Source organism: Rosa rugosa, chromosome 6 (genome assembly GCF_958449725.1).
Source record: "Rosa rugosa chromosome 6, drRosRugo1.1, whole genome shotgun sequence".
Classification (NCBI taxonomy): Eukaryota; Viridiplantae; Streptophyta; class Magnoliopsida; order Rosales; family Rosaceae; genus Rosa; species Rosa rugosa.
This window is the reverse complement of record NC_084825.1, coordinates 7421158-7434244: the sequence shown is the minus strand read 5'-3', so window position 1 is coordinate 7434244 and position 13087 is coordinate 7421158. Positions and strand designations below refer to the sequence as shown.

At 44.5% G+C, this 13087-nt stretch overlaps 1 long non-coding RNA gene across 1 annotated transcript; it reads left to right on the top strand.

Annotated features, from left to right (window-relative positions):
- The first annotated feature begins 8410 nt into the window (after positions 1-8410).
- On the top strand, positions 8411-8820 carry LOC133714636 (uncharacterized). The gene is made up of 3 exons (XR_009848760.1): positions 8411-8459; positions 8544-8654; positions 8743-8820. It is a non-coding gene; the product is annotated as an uncharacterized LOC133714636 (long non-coding RNA).
- The last annotated feature ends 4267 nt before the right edge of the window (positions 8821-13087 follow it).

The following is a 13087-nucleotide window of genomic DNA, read 5'->3' as shown; positions in this document are numbered from 1 at the left end:
TTGGTAAGCTCGGGTCAAAGTAATGGTGATGGGGTGTTGAAATAGTTGTTGTTGATATCCACAAGACTGTTGCTGATGAAAGTTGGACCCTAACAGGGAATTTGGGATGTAATTTTGTGGCATAGGGGTTGTAGTGGTGGCAAAGGTAGGGTAAGCTGTTGCCATGGAGTGGGGCATAAATGACTGTGAGTAACAGTGGCTTGTCATAGTTGGCGGTAGGTGTTCAGGCATATCCACAAAACTCATGGGTGTGTAGGAAAAGGGGCCCGAGTAGGTCATAGTGAAGGGATCGGAGCTGCTTCCCATGGGGCCGCGGTAGGAATTAAGATGCTGGCTGCTGGGAATAGCATAAGGTCCAGATGGACCAGTGAAATGATTGAAAGGTTGCGACCCAAAATTGGAATGCTGATAGTAACGAGTTTGAAGTTGCTCACTTTGCACTTGTGAACGATTTAAGCTCACATCCTCCTTGTTACGACTGTCAATGTTAATGGGGTTAGGCACCAAGGCCCCAGAAGCATTTGTAACCAACACATTATTGGGTCCAAATTCCACAGACGCATTAACATTTCCAGTAGCAATTTCGCTCAAATTAACTAGAGCTACCTCATTGTTTGGTGGGTTTAAGGATAAAGTATGAGGTTGAGAGACACTACCAGCAGTGGGAGTTCCAGTGGTTGTTGTGTTGGCCCTTGTGGAAAAGCGCCGAGTCCATTCTCGCAGCTAAAACGGGTGAGCCAGTCGTAGGGGGTATAGATCCAAATTTCAGTAAAGAGGAGTCAAGGTGAGCTACAGCTGCAGCTGACATGTCCTTCATAGATCTGAGCTCATTCATCATCTCGGTCCGGAATGAGTTGAAGGATTCTTGGTACACATTTAGAGTAGACTGGAGTTCATGAATCCTGGCCGTAGTCTCATCCTTGTGTACCTGGAGATCAAACTCAACGCTGGTGAGCTCTCCCGAGGCTTGAGGAAGAGCTCCTCCCACCCCCTTGTGTTTAACCATCGCTCCCCAAGATTGAGGGCTCTGATACCAGTTGATAGGGATCTACCCTGGTATCAAGTGCAGAGGGGAAAGGAAAATAGAAACAAGCAAAGGAAAATTATATTTCTTCAAAAGTGGTTGCGCAGAACCCTAGTACATCCATATATACTATACTAAACGGCTATGATGGAGCCACGTCTCCCCCGATAAGCAAATCAAAAAATAGCCTAATACAAGTTCAATTAATTAAACGAAGTGCTATAATAAAATATAAGTCTGCCTAATTAATGATGGCCACGTGCGTCCTATGCTGACGAGCAACCCAACCTCAAGCATGCGGTGCGTTTTAACTATTCCTTCAAGGCTGATCAAGACTTGACTCGTAACAATCTCACAGTATTTGTCCGCAATAGTTTAAACTATTTCAGCAATTTGCAAGTTTTGGTTCCGAAGGGATAGACAGAGAAAGCCAAGCGAATCTGGTTCTCAAGACTTTGAGGTCGTCTGTCGGTCCCGGTAGATGCCAGCTCGTTGCTGGGACGAGGATATTGCTGTATTAGTGGACGAGCTCTAGCTCGGTGGACCATGTGCAAAATTCTGGACGGTCGGCCAAGGAATTTTTAGAGCTCATTTCCATATCTACTTTTTGTCTCCTACATCACTCTCTCATCTGTGTGTTTCTTTGACCTCAACAAACCAAGGAAACTCAGCAGCATAGTGGTCTTGATTGTGTGTTTGGAAATGTGAGAGATGATTGAGTGAAGCAAGCTTTTGGTACGCAAGCAGAGGTGGATGCGCCAAGAAAGAGGAAGCTCTCGATGCAAAGAGAGGAAGATTTGGGTGTCCAAATCAATTTCAGGTGTGCAGGTTGCATGGCCCGGACATGTGTCATGTGACTATTGGGTGTTTTAGTTAAAGTTTTCTTCTTGTCTGATATTGAAATATTTTGGGAAAACTTTTGAATTGACCCAGCAGGTGCAGGGACAGCAGGGTTGCATGGGTCCTGAGCGAGGTATGTCAGATTGATCTATGGGATACATGGACAATATGACTGCTCAAGACTTGGAACGAAGGGTGTGCTTAAAAAGGTAATTTTAATTTTTTTAAATTGTCATGTGTCAAAATTTAAATGGATAATTTATCAGGTTGCCATCGAGTCTGCTCCTTGGCACCGTCAATCAAGGAAAAACCGGCATCAGAGCTAGATCTCCGCTCCTGTTTGAACAACCACCACCACGCACCATCCCAGCCAAACCCGCCGACAAGCCCCGAGCAAACCTCATCTGATGGAACCCCATGAGCAATAGCCATTAATACCTATCTGGCAGCAGTCTCCATGACAGCGGCGAGGCCAGAGGCCAGCCCGGTGTCCGGACGCCACCGAACAAGAATGAATTCTTGGATCGGAAAAGTCCGGCCTTTAGGGTTCTCGAGGAGAGAGAGCTATCTTTGGCAAAATAGGGATAATTATATGCATTTATTAAGCGGTGCACAGCCGGATCAATTCGATCACATTATCGACGTTATATTAATTAATTATATTCGTATTTATCCTCCATAAAGCTTATCCTTATCAGCTCGAATCTTTCCCTTTTCATAATCCATCATCATAACAACTAGTATTTCTATCATGGCTCAGATACCTAGTGTGAGAGAGAGAGAAAGAGAGAGACAGTGGTTCACCTTATCTGAGGGAGAGGGGGGCCTCTTATAAGCAAGGAGCTGTCTTCTCCTTTTACGCATTTCCGATGTGGAATGTTATGTGATATTCCTTATCTTAAAGGCCTTATCTGAGGGAGAGGGGGCCCTCCTACATGCAAGGAGCTGTCTTCTCCTTTTACGCATTTCCGATGTGGAATGTTATGTGATATTCCTTATCTTAAAGTAGAAATTATTCTATGCACCGACGGTGCCAACACTTATAAGATGATCTCAATTTTTTATATTTATAATTAATATTTTTATTAATAACCTAAGAGTGTATTTAATATAATCTAACCATCCATTTATGGCGGTGCATGTGCACGACGGTGCACTGAATCCTCCCCCATCTTAAAAGGCCTTTAGAGAGCATGGGAGGGTGGCCTCCAGGCAAGATATCAGCTGATCTCTACCATGGCAAGGTAGGTCGGGCATTGGTCTAGGTATTGTGTGTTGTCTAAGAAGCTGTTACTTGTGTTCAACGTTATGTGATATAGATAGTATGTACAACAAGTAATATTATCACAACAATATAAATTTCTTACGAATGACTTTTGGTGCTTATAAATACATGTAGTCCATTTCTTGCTGTCCAACAATCTCAAGGAAACAAAGTAACCCTAAGTAGAAGATAATAGAACGGATCGAAGTATGTGAACTTTTCTTGGAAGTTTAATCGTTTTGATTGCCCGGCCTTTTTGCCAAAGAAAAAGGTACTTGATTTATTGTCTTATTTGGATTTTTTTTTGTTTTTGAGTAAATAAAGATTTCATTGAAAAATTGCAGGTTAGAACGGCACTTACAAATTTCCCAGAAAACAGGAATCATGCACCATTCGCTTAAGACATCGAAACTTATATAAACAAGGAGCCTAACAATCTACAACATTATCCTACAAAGAGATAATTTTGTGTGAAAACTTCCTTTGTCAATGCGCTCAATTGCAATGCGTCAGAAACTTTCATTATCAAGATGTAAAAGAAACATCATAATTTGTAGGCTAACTACACCCAATAGCTTTGGTCCCTAAAAAACCTTAGGAAATTATTGAAAGTAAACTAATTACTAACATAGAAGAGGCCAAAACATGCTCCATTCACTCAAGCCCAAAGAGTAGCCCAAAGAATGTGCTCCTCAAAACCATAGCAGGTCGGCTCACAACTAAGCCCAGCGCACCAACCCCTACGCCACAGCATACGATCAGCCGCCACGCCACTCCTCGCCGTTGCCATACCGCACCGCCGCCACCCCATGTGTTTGGCTCCAATTTTGCTGCAGCTGGTCAACAGTCTCTTTTCTTGCGCGGGTGTGCCAGCACCGTTCGGGTGCGGTTGTCGGGGGTGTCCCTTGACCTGATTTCTATCAAGCGATTGTAGACGAGGAGAGCACCAACCTCGTCGTGGGATTCTTTGTGCCTCGTGGTGAGGACTTTGCTGAAGTTTCTTCTTGTTCACAAGTCGATACTCAATATTGCAGATTGAGCAGAGCGAAATCACCGGGAAGTATTGAGATCTTGCTAAAACGTGACTTTAGCTTGGCTGGGTTGCTAGGGCGTTACCCTTGCTTGGCTGGTTCTGTAACCGTTGTGGTCGCGGCACTACCGTCGGCTCCCGAGGAGACTAGGACCGAAGCACGTTGACAGAGGGTTTGGTGGCACTGAAAGTCGGCTTCTGAGAAGACTAGGACTAGGAGTGTGATCACCGGTAAGAGAAAGAGAAGGAGAGGAGTTGCTCTTAGAGAGGTTGCTCTAGAGAGAACTTAGATCATCTTAGAGATGTTTTGATGAATTGTGTTGTGAATGTCTCTTGGTGTCGGTGTTTGGTCGTGGTACTACAATTGGCTCTCGAGGAGACTAGGACCGAAGTACGTTGACAGAGGGTTTAGTGGCACTGAAAGTCGGCTTCTGAGAAGACTAGGACTAGGAGTTTGATCACCGGTAACAGAAAGAGAAGGAGAGGAGTTGCTCTTAGAGAGGTTGCTCTAGAGAGAACTTAGATCATCTTAGAGATGTTTTGATGTTGTGAATGTGTCTTGGTGTCGGTGTTTGGTCGTGGTACTACAATCGGCTCTCGAGGAGACTAGGACCGAAGTACGTTGACAGAGGGTTTAGTGGCACTGAAAGTCGGCTTCTGAGAAGACTAGGACTAGGAGTGTGATCACCGGTAAGAGAAAGAGAAGGAGAGGAGTTGCTCTTAGAGAGGTTGCTCTAGAGAGAACTTAGATCATCTTAGAGATGTTTTGATGTTGTGAATGTGTGTTGTAGAATGAGAGGAGAAGGTGTTTATATAGGGAAGAAAAAGAAGAGTGAAATGATGAGTGGAAGAAAAATAATGAAAGTGGAGTATGAAAGTGATTTGTAAAATATGGAAAAGATAGAGAAATGATGAAATGAAAGCAAAGCATGAAGGTGCAGAAACATGGAAGTGATGATGATCTATTAAAGAGATTGTAGTAGAAAAATATATCCAAGGAAAAAAAGAAAAGCATCTAGCTTTCTTCATGTGGGTAGGAAACATGAACATGTGAATATTAAGCTGGTTTTAGGTCAGTTTCTGCCCCTTTATTCCTTCAATTATTTCTCCAACAAGACTTCAGAATGAGCCTTCGACTTCTTCATAAAAAAATGTTCCACTATGAGTGTAGATCATCCTGACAAATTTTCAGAGCTTTATTCCATGCGGTTGGGCCGGAAATGCTGCTGGACCTCTTACAGGTCCAGTTTTCCAGTTTTGCTTCTGTAGAAAATTGGACTGATTGTTTGAAGGCCTTCCACTCAAAACTAGCTCTGTCACTCTTCATAAGAAATTATCCTTGGGATGTCTAGTATTAATCTGGAAAGTTTTAGCTCATTTAGATTTCATTTGGTTAGTCTGCCGCCCCTCCTTCCTTGTTTAGCTCGGTTTCTCCTAGCCGAAGTAGGAAAATGTGCTAAAGTTAACTTTTCATGCTTTCATGCTTCCATAGTAGGCTTTATTTAGCCTCTAAATATATATTTCGAGCTTGTCGACAATATATAGCTTGAGCCACTGACATTGGCTCAATTTCTCCAACACATGCCTTGTCAGGCCAAAATGTTCATTTTGGGTCCAAACATTGCCCCCCATACCTCGAAGTCAAAGGTCCTCGTCTTGACTAAAGAGGTCTTGAATCAGTACCGCTCTTATAATGTCGTTGCTTCAAAGTCGTTGTTCCAAAGCCACTTGTATTGGCTTGACTGTTTCCATATAGGCCTCTAAATAGGCCATAAAGCTTGAATGCCACTACTGAATTGCCTTTGTCATGAACTGACGCTTCCTTTGCAACCTTTATTGCCCCCCATGGATCTGGCGAAACTTGGGTAGGTTGTAGGAGATCAGAACTTTAGCGTGCCCCCCATGCGAAGGAGACTGCTTTTGATCGCGAATGAGGATCCTTCTCTTCCTTGGTGGTAGTTTCGCCATGTGTATAGCAACAAGTATCTGGCTTGTTTGCTGGCTCTCTGTTGATTTTCTCAAATGTAGGTGTTGGAGCCGCTTTCCTGGCTAGATCAAGGCCTATAGTACTTGGCGAAATAAGATGCAGAATAGCAAACTGTTTGCTGTCATTTAATCCTTCGCGAGTCTTATGCCGAAGAGGATGATTGGATCCTAGTTATCGACATCATGACGTGTGACCAAGTGAAACCACCATATTTGCTACAACTTTAGCATCTAAAACCGCATCGGTTTTAATCATGTTTTATTTAAAAAAACATCAGGCCACTATGCTGGCCCTGCGGTGGTAGGAAAAGGTGGAATATCTTCACTGTCGCCTTAAATGCGATTCTCAAGATGGAATAATGATTCATTAATTATCAACTAAGGCCACTCACTGGCCCAGCTAATAAATTAATCTCCAAAAATATCTGAGCTATAAATCAAGGTGTAATGGAGAAGTATCTTCACTGTCGCCTTAAATGTGATTCTCAAGATGGAATAATGATTCATTAATTATCAACTAGGGCCACTCACTGGCCCAGCTAATAAATTAATCTCCAAAAAGATCTGAGCTATAAATCAAGGTGTAATGGAGAAGTGTTCCTCACAACCTAGAAATGGCATCCAAGAAACCATTCGTTATCGATCAGGCAGATGAAATCACTGAGAAAGCCGCATTCACCTGGTGGATTAACATGAGTGTTCGATGTAGAAGTCAGACCGGAGAGGAGAGAAGTCGACTGATGGGTTTTGGTGGCGGTGATAGTCAAGAGAGTCTGGGTCCCACACCTCGCGATCGTTTGCCAGATGATGCTATGGCCTATTATGGGTTTCCCATCCGCCGTCCCATAGCGGCTCTTCGGCGGTCTCCTGCCGATCTTGGAGGTTGGGGCCAGAAACATCATAGAGTCAAAATTGGTTTCTGGCCCTCAATCCAACCTCCTGATGTAGCCTGGTACAATGAGGTTCGTGCCCGAGATTTGGCCCGCTGGCGCGCAGTAGGCATTGCGGATGCTATTGACATATGTCTTCAAATTCCCGGCGGCCTTAATCGCGATTCTCTCGCCGCGGCCTTTTGCTTCTGGAACACCGCCAGCAACACTTTTGATTTCCGCTTTGGGCAGATGAGTATTTCCTTATTGGATATTCTCGCTATCACGGGCCTACCCATCCACGCGGCACCGTATGTTCAAGGCCAATTTGATGACGAGAAATTCCCGCTGCAGATGACTCAGACTGGTCGCAGTATTCATAGCAAATCTTACCCGTCTTGGCCAAATTACTACCGCGGACATCATGACGAAACCGGGGGAATTACCTTCCTCGAGTGGTGGCTCTGTAAGTTTATTTTCTGTACTTCTGCTGGTAAACCAACTGGCACTTGGTCCTCTTTGGCCACTGCTCTTTATAATGGCACAGTCGTTGGCCTTGGTCAACCGGTTCTGGGTTCGCTTTATCGAGCCCTTTATCAAGTCGCTATGCATCCATTCGAAGTCCAATCCTCAGGCCCCTTCTGGATTCTGGATTTCTGGCTCCAGACTTATTTCCCTCATTTTCGCCGACCAGACGTGCCAGCAGTGCCTCCAAATGACGTTCTGTTGGGCCGGTGGCTCTGCCGCGAGGGAAGGTATGAATCTCCGGCATTTTCCGAGTGTTTCTTGTTTTTGTATCTTCTGGATGAGATGCCGGATGTGAATTTGGTGGTAAATAGAAGATTCCCCGCGATATTGGCAAATGGGTTTCTTCCTCGCCTGGGTCATCGCGAAGAGGCTATGATGATGTTTCGCCGCACTATTTCTTGCTCCGACATTCAATTGGCCACTGATGAACTAAGTTACGAACTTTATGCACCCAATCACTTTGCTCGTCAATTTGGGTTGGCCCAGTTGGTACCCTGGCCTCTGGTTGATTCTGCCAATTACTACACCTCTTGGCGGAGATCAGCTCCGCCTGGGTCTGCCCCCTTTCAGAGTCAGTTTACTTTGATAGTGATTCCCCCTTGGGTCAGAGCGCTATACCCCCTCAACGATGTCGATGATGACTATGCTGATTGGTGGAAAGAAGTGTCAGTGAACTGTTGGGGCATGAATAACTGTGACCTTTTCGCCATCCTTTTCTGCGACTTGGAACATCCCTTTGCCGTGGACAGCGACATCCTTGAACAATATTATGCTGGCGAGGCTCCGCCTCCTGTTCCTGCTCCTCCGCAACATCAACCTGTTCCGCCCTCGCAGCCGCTACCTGTTTCGCCCCTGCAGCCGCAAAGGCCCTCGCGGCAAGCACAACCGGGAATACAGATTCGTGAACATGGGGCATCAGTAAGTTTCCAACTTCCCTCACCATTTCTTTTCCTTGGCTTGAGTATCAATCCTTATTGCTAAGTACATTTGTTTTATTTTTAGCGTACCACCCGGAGCAGGGCAGCCTCTACTCAGGCCGGGAAACAGAAGGCAGTAGCCGAGGAGCCTCCTGAGGGGGAGTCCTCTGATGATGACGATGTGAGCCTTGCTGAGGTAAACTGCCCCAGACTAATTCTGACTTTGCACATTTGGCTTTCCAGACCCCTTCTATTTTCTCAGTTGTGATTCCTCTTCTGTGCAGGTAATTGCTGCTCATACTTGCAAACGCGGTCGCGCCCAAATCGCTGAAGAGGACTTTGAGGACGACGAGCCTCTGTCAATGCGGCTGGTAAGCTCTGGCCCTGTTTTATTTTATTTAAATTTTAGAATCTGGGCAAGGTCTTCATTATGTATCTTTTGACAGGTCTGTCAGAGGACCACTGATCCCTCTCGCCTGAGCGAAGCTGGATCCTCAGCCGCTGTAGAAAAACCAACTCTCTCGCTAGTTCAAGCATTAACTAACCCCGTGGCGCCTCTTCCGTCTCCCACATCTACAGAGCATCTGCAAGGTCCTACCATTCTAATAACGATCTCCGATGACGACTCCTCGGAGCATGAAAGTGTGGAAAGCCACTCTGAGGATTCTGCCGCTTATGAGGAAATGATGACGACAGAGATTCTCGCGGCACTAAAGTTCCAAGAGGTGAATGAAGTGAGGCCTCTTCCTCTTAGTGACCACGTACCAGATATTGACCCGACAGCTCGAGAGGTAAGCCACTGTTTGGCCAATACTTTCCATTTCCCTTTGGATCCAACCCCGCTCTCTGACATTTCTGAACCTGACCAGGATTCTGTTTGTACCGAGGAGGTGGCTGCAAACGCTGCTGGTCTTATCGGCGGGACAGTCGCCCCAGAGATGGAAAATGATACTGACGGTGGTGGTGCCCCCCAAGTCTCGCGAATAAATGAGACAACCGTCGAAGCCGAAGGCCCTGTGCTTGAATCTACTCCACTTGCCCATAGTGAGCCGCGAGTTGAGTTTCCAGATTCTCCCGCGGCTGAAGGGACAGACCAACCTATTGAAGATGAAGAAACTGAGGAAGCTGTCCACCCTTTTGCATTGGTGGTTCGTGATCCTGTGGCGCCTCCGCCGCCTCCTCCTCCTCCCACCAGATTCGAGAGATTGATGAGGGTGTTAGAGGTAAATCCTCCTTCTGCTGTGGATGAGGCTAAGATGGTGCTTCACGAACATCTGGGTCCTCAGGTATTGGAGACTGACATCCTCTCGCGAGTCTTGGAAGCCCTAAGGTATCTTTGCCAGGAGAAGGCATTGACCCTGCAGCAATTTAGTGCCATTGACGATCTGCTGAATGAACTTGGTGAAGCCCGCCAACGTCAACCGGCCGCGAACGCCCAGGCTCACGACACTCGAGAGGCTTTGAATAGCCTCTCTCGAGAAACGGACATCTCTCGCGGTATTTTAAATGAGCGAACCAACCGCCTGCGGGAACTACAAATCCAAAGGTCCGACTTCAAACTTCGGATCGAGGACCTCCATACCGGTTTAGCCTTTGTTGAAAACGCGATTGCTACAGAAGAAGCCCAACTCGATGAACCTCTGGCTGCTTCTGAAGAAATGGGCCGCAACCTGGCCCATCTCAGAGAACGGGCCACTCAGGCCGAAGCAAGTGCTATTGCGGCGAAACTCCGCGTGGAGGAACTTTGCTTGAAATTGAGCTTTGCGGGCCAATCTCTGTAGGCCCCCTCAAAAACCGTTCGGTCTCCTCATATACTGTTAATCCCTTCTTTTCCGAGATTTAAGGCATTAATCACTCGTTGAAAAACAACAGTCGTGAAAAAATAATCTTGTGAAAAGAACAGTTACCTCCTCGAAAACCGTTCGGTTTCCCCACATGCTATTAATCCTCTAATAATAGCTAACTCCTCAAAAACCGCTCCTCACATGCTGCTAATCCCTTTTTTTCCCGAGATTTGGAATCACTAATCTCGATTTATTGACATCGGTTTTGAAATAGAGCTTCATCCAAGGGTGGGGATTTTCCTGAAGTCCCTATAAATAGTTGTATTTCAGGAAGGGAATACTCACAACAACTTTTCTGAAATATTCAAGAAATGGCCTTTCAGTCCTTGCTTCTTTTTCTCATTCTTCACAAATCTTCCCCTCATGAAATGACCTTTAGCCTCTAAATTTTAGGCTTTATGGCGTAATCTTAAGCCTGGGTTAGGCCTCATGGCGTAATCTTAGGCAACCCCTTGTTTCGTCCTTCTGGGAGTCTGGATGGAAAATGCCAGGCTTCAGATTGGTTTAGAAACACGAGGGGGCTCCAAGTGTGGGATCTCCGGTCATGTAAGATCATTTTTTGAGAAAATCCCATACGCGGAGCGAAACGGGGAGAGGGAGGACGGCCACTCTGAGGTTCGTCTTTCCTCCTCTGTTTCCTTCCTTCTGGACCTGGCCCGTGTTGTGCCCTCCAGATGGAAGGGGCTTTGGTTCTCACCTCCTTCTCCCCCTTTCTCTTCTTGATAGAATCTTGGAGGGATGAGAAGGGATGGACTCTTTGAAGGAATGGGTTCAAGCTACAGAATGGCTGTTCCTGTACTTCACGTCCAGCTAATGGTGGTTACCAAGGCTAGAGGGGGTGCAGAGACTCAAGCTGATATTCGGTTCCTTCACTCTCTGCCCCTCCAGGAGATAATGGCGCGGCTCAACCCGGCGTTGGATTCCATAGCTGCTTCCAATTGAGGGGGCTTGGAGACTCCATTTTCTTTCACTGGAGTCTCCCCTTCTCATGGATAATGGCGTTGGCCAAGCCTATGTTGTATTCCTCCGCCGCTTCCATGTAAAGGGGGCGCGGGGGCTTCGTTACTCCTCTTTTTCCTTCCCTTTCTTTCCTTTAAGCTGAGTACATCTTTCAAGCATCATGGTTATTTACTTTAAATTTGTCTTCACTACTAGCAAAAAAGCCATTAGACACTGATTCCAATCCGTATGTAGTGGTTTTTTTTTTTTTTTTTTTTACATTAAATAGAGGATTAGGCGATATTAGTTCCTCTGCGACAGTCGATTTGGGGTGACTGGCACCCACCCGCAATCTCAAAAGAAAGGGGGTCATCGCAACCGGGAACCCACCGCCCGTCCCTCTATTTTATTTTATTAATAAAAGAAAAGAAAAAAAAAATCACAAGACGAGAGAGGGGAACAAGAACCAAAACCTCATTACTTACTGAAATCTGTGTGCAATGGTCTTTAGCAACCCTACATTCACAGATTATTTGTTTGTTGATTTTGCCATTTTGGGGGGTGGTCTTTGCTTTTTGCATACAGAAATAAAAGTCTGTGTGAGAAATTCAATGGGACCTACTCATATTTCAGATTCTCATTTATCTCTTACCATCAAATCAAAATCATTGTGAATTCCGATAAATAAAAAAAATCAGTGTAAATAAATGCTTGAAATATTAATTTTACATATTTCCATATTTTTATGGTAAATACTAATAATTAATAATGAGGTTTCTTGTTCTAGTTTAATGGTAATTATATTGAATTAGTCATCACTCTCCCAATCTGGAATTGTCTTGCAAGTCTTCCTTCAGACATAACGTCTTCCATATATGCAGCAACATCCACCCCAAGAACCTCAAGATATCTCAGTTCATCTTATTCATTGCCCCATAAGATTTAACCAAACCTGAGATAAAGATCACTATAACTGAACAATTAATTAAATTCAAAGTAGGATTAAACATGACTGACAAAATGTTAAACTCCTCCCTTACCTGAGATCAAAAGCCAGCACCAAGATCATATGAGCAGCTAATACATCGCTCAAAACCTAGGCTAGAGAAACCAATAGTACCACAGAAGTGATTTGAGCTTTGGGAACAGAACTGAAATTTGAGATACGTAAGAGAAAACCCATATCTGAGATCTCATAGTCAAATATCATGACCGGATCTTCCACCTCCATGAACTCACCAACTTTCCGGTCGGTACTTCAAGTTGTACCAACAGAAATCATGCCCAAAGGCACATGGTGGATTTGAATCCAAAATAAAATCTCAGTAAAATCGATCTCGTCTTTCTCTGAGATCCCATCAGAAAATGCAATCGAAGATCTAGATCTAGAGGAGTATTAAGAGTAAAAACAGGTAAAACATGAGAGAGGGAAAATCAAAGATCCAAAGGATGGGTTGGTAAAAGATGGTGGAGGAAAGAAGTAAAGAAGTGCCCTTCAAAAAAAAAGAAGTAAAGCTCACACTGATATTTATGGATTCTCTTTAAACACACACATACAGATGTACATATAATTATAATAAATATTCTTGTGGTTCCAACTTAGCATATTACATACAAATATATGTGTCAATTAATCTTTCACACATATGTCTGTTTAAACTAATCGTTTATATTGATATCTATAGCTAATTTAAATCAGCATAATTAAAATCAGTGTACATTGGTTGTTTTGCTAGTAGTGCTTGTTGTTTTTTTTCTCATTTGGCTTTAAGTCATTTTGTTTTTTTTTTTTTTGAAACGGGGTTTGGAACCCAACATAACTGGGAGGCTCATCCCCACGCCTGTT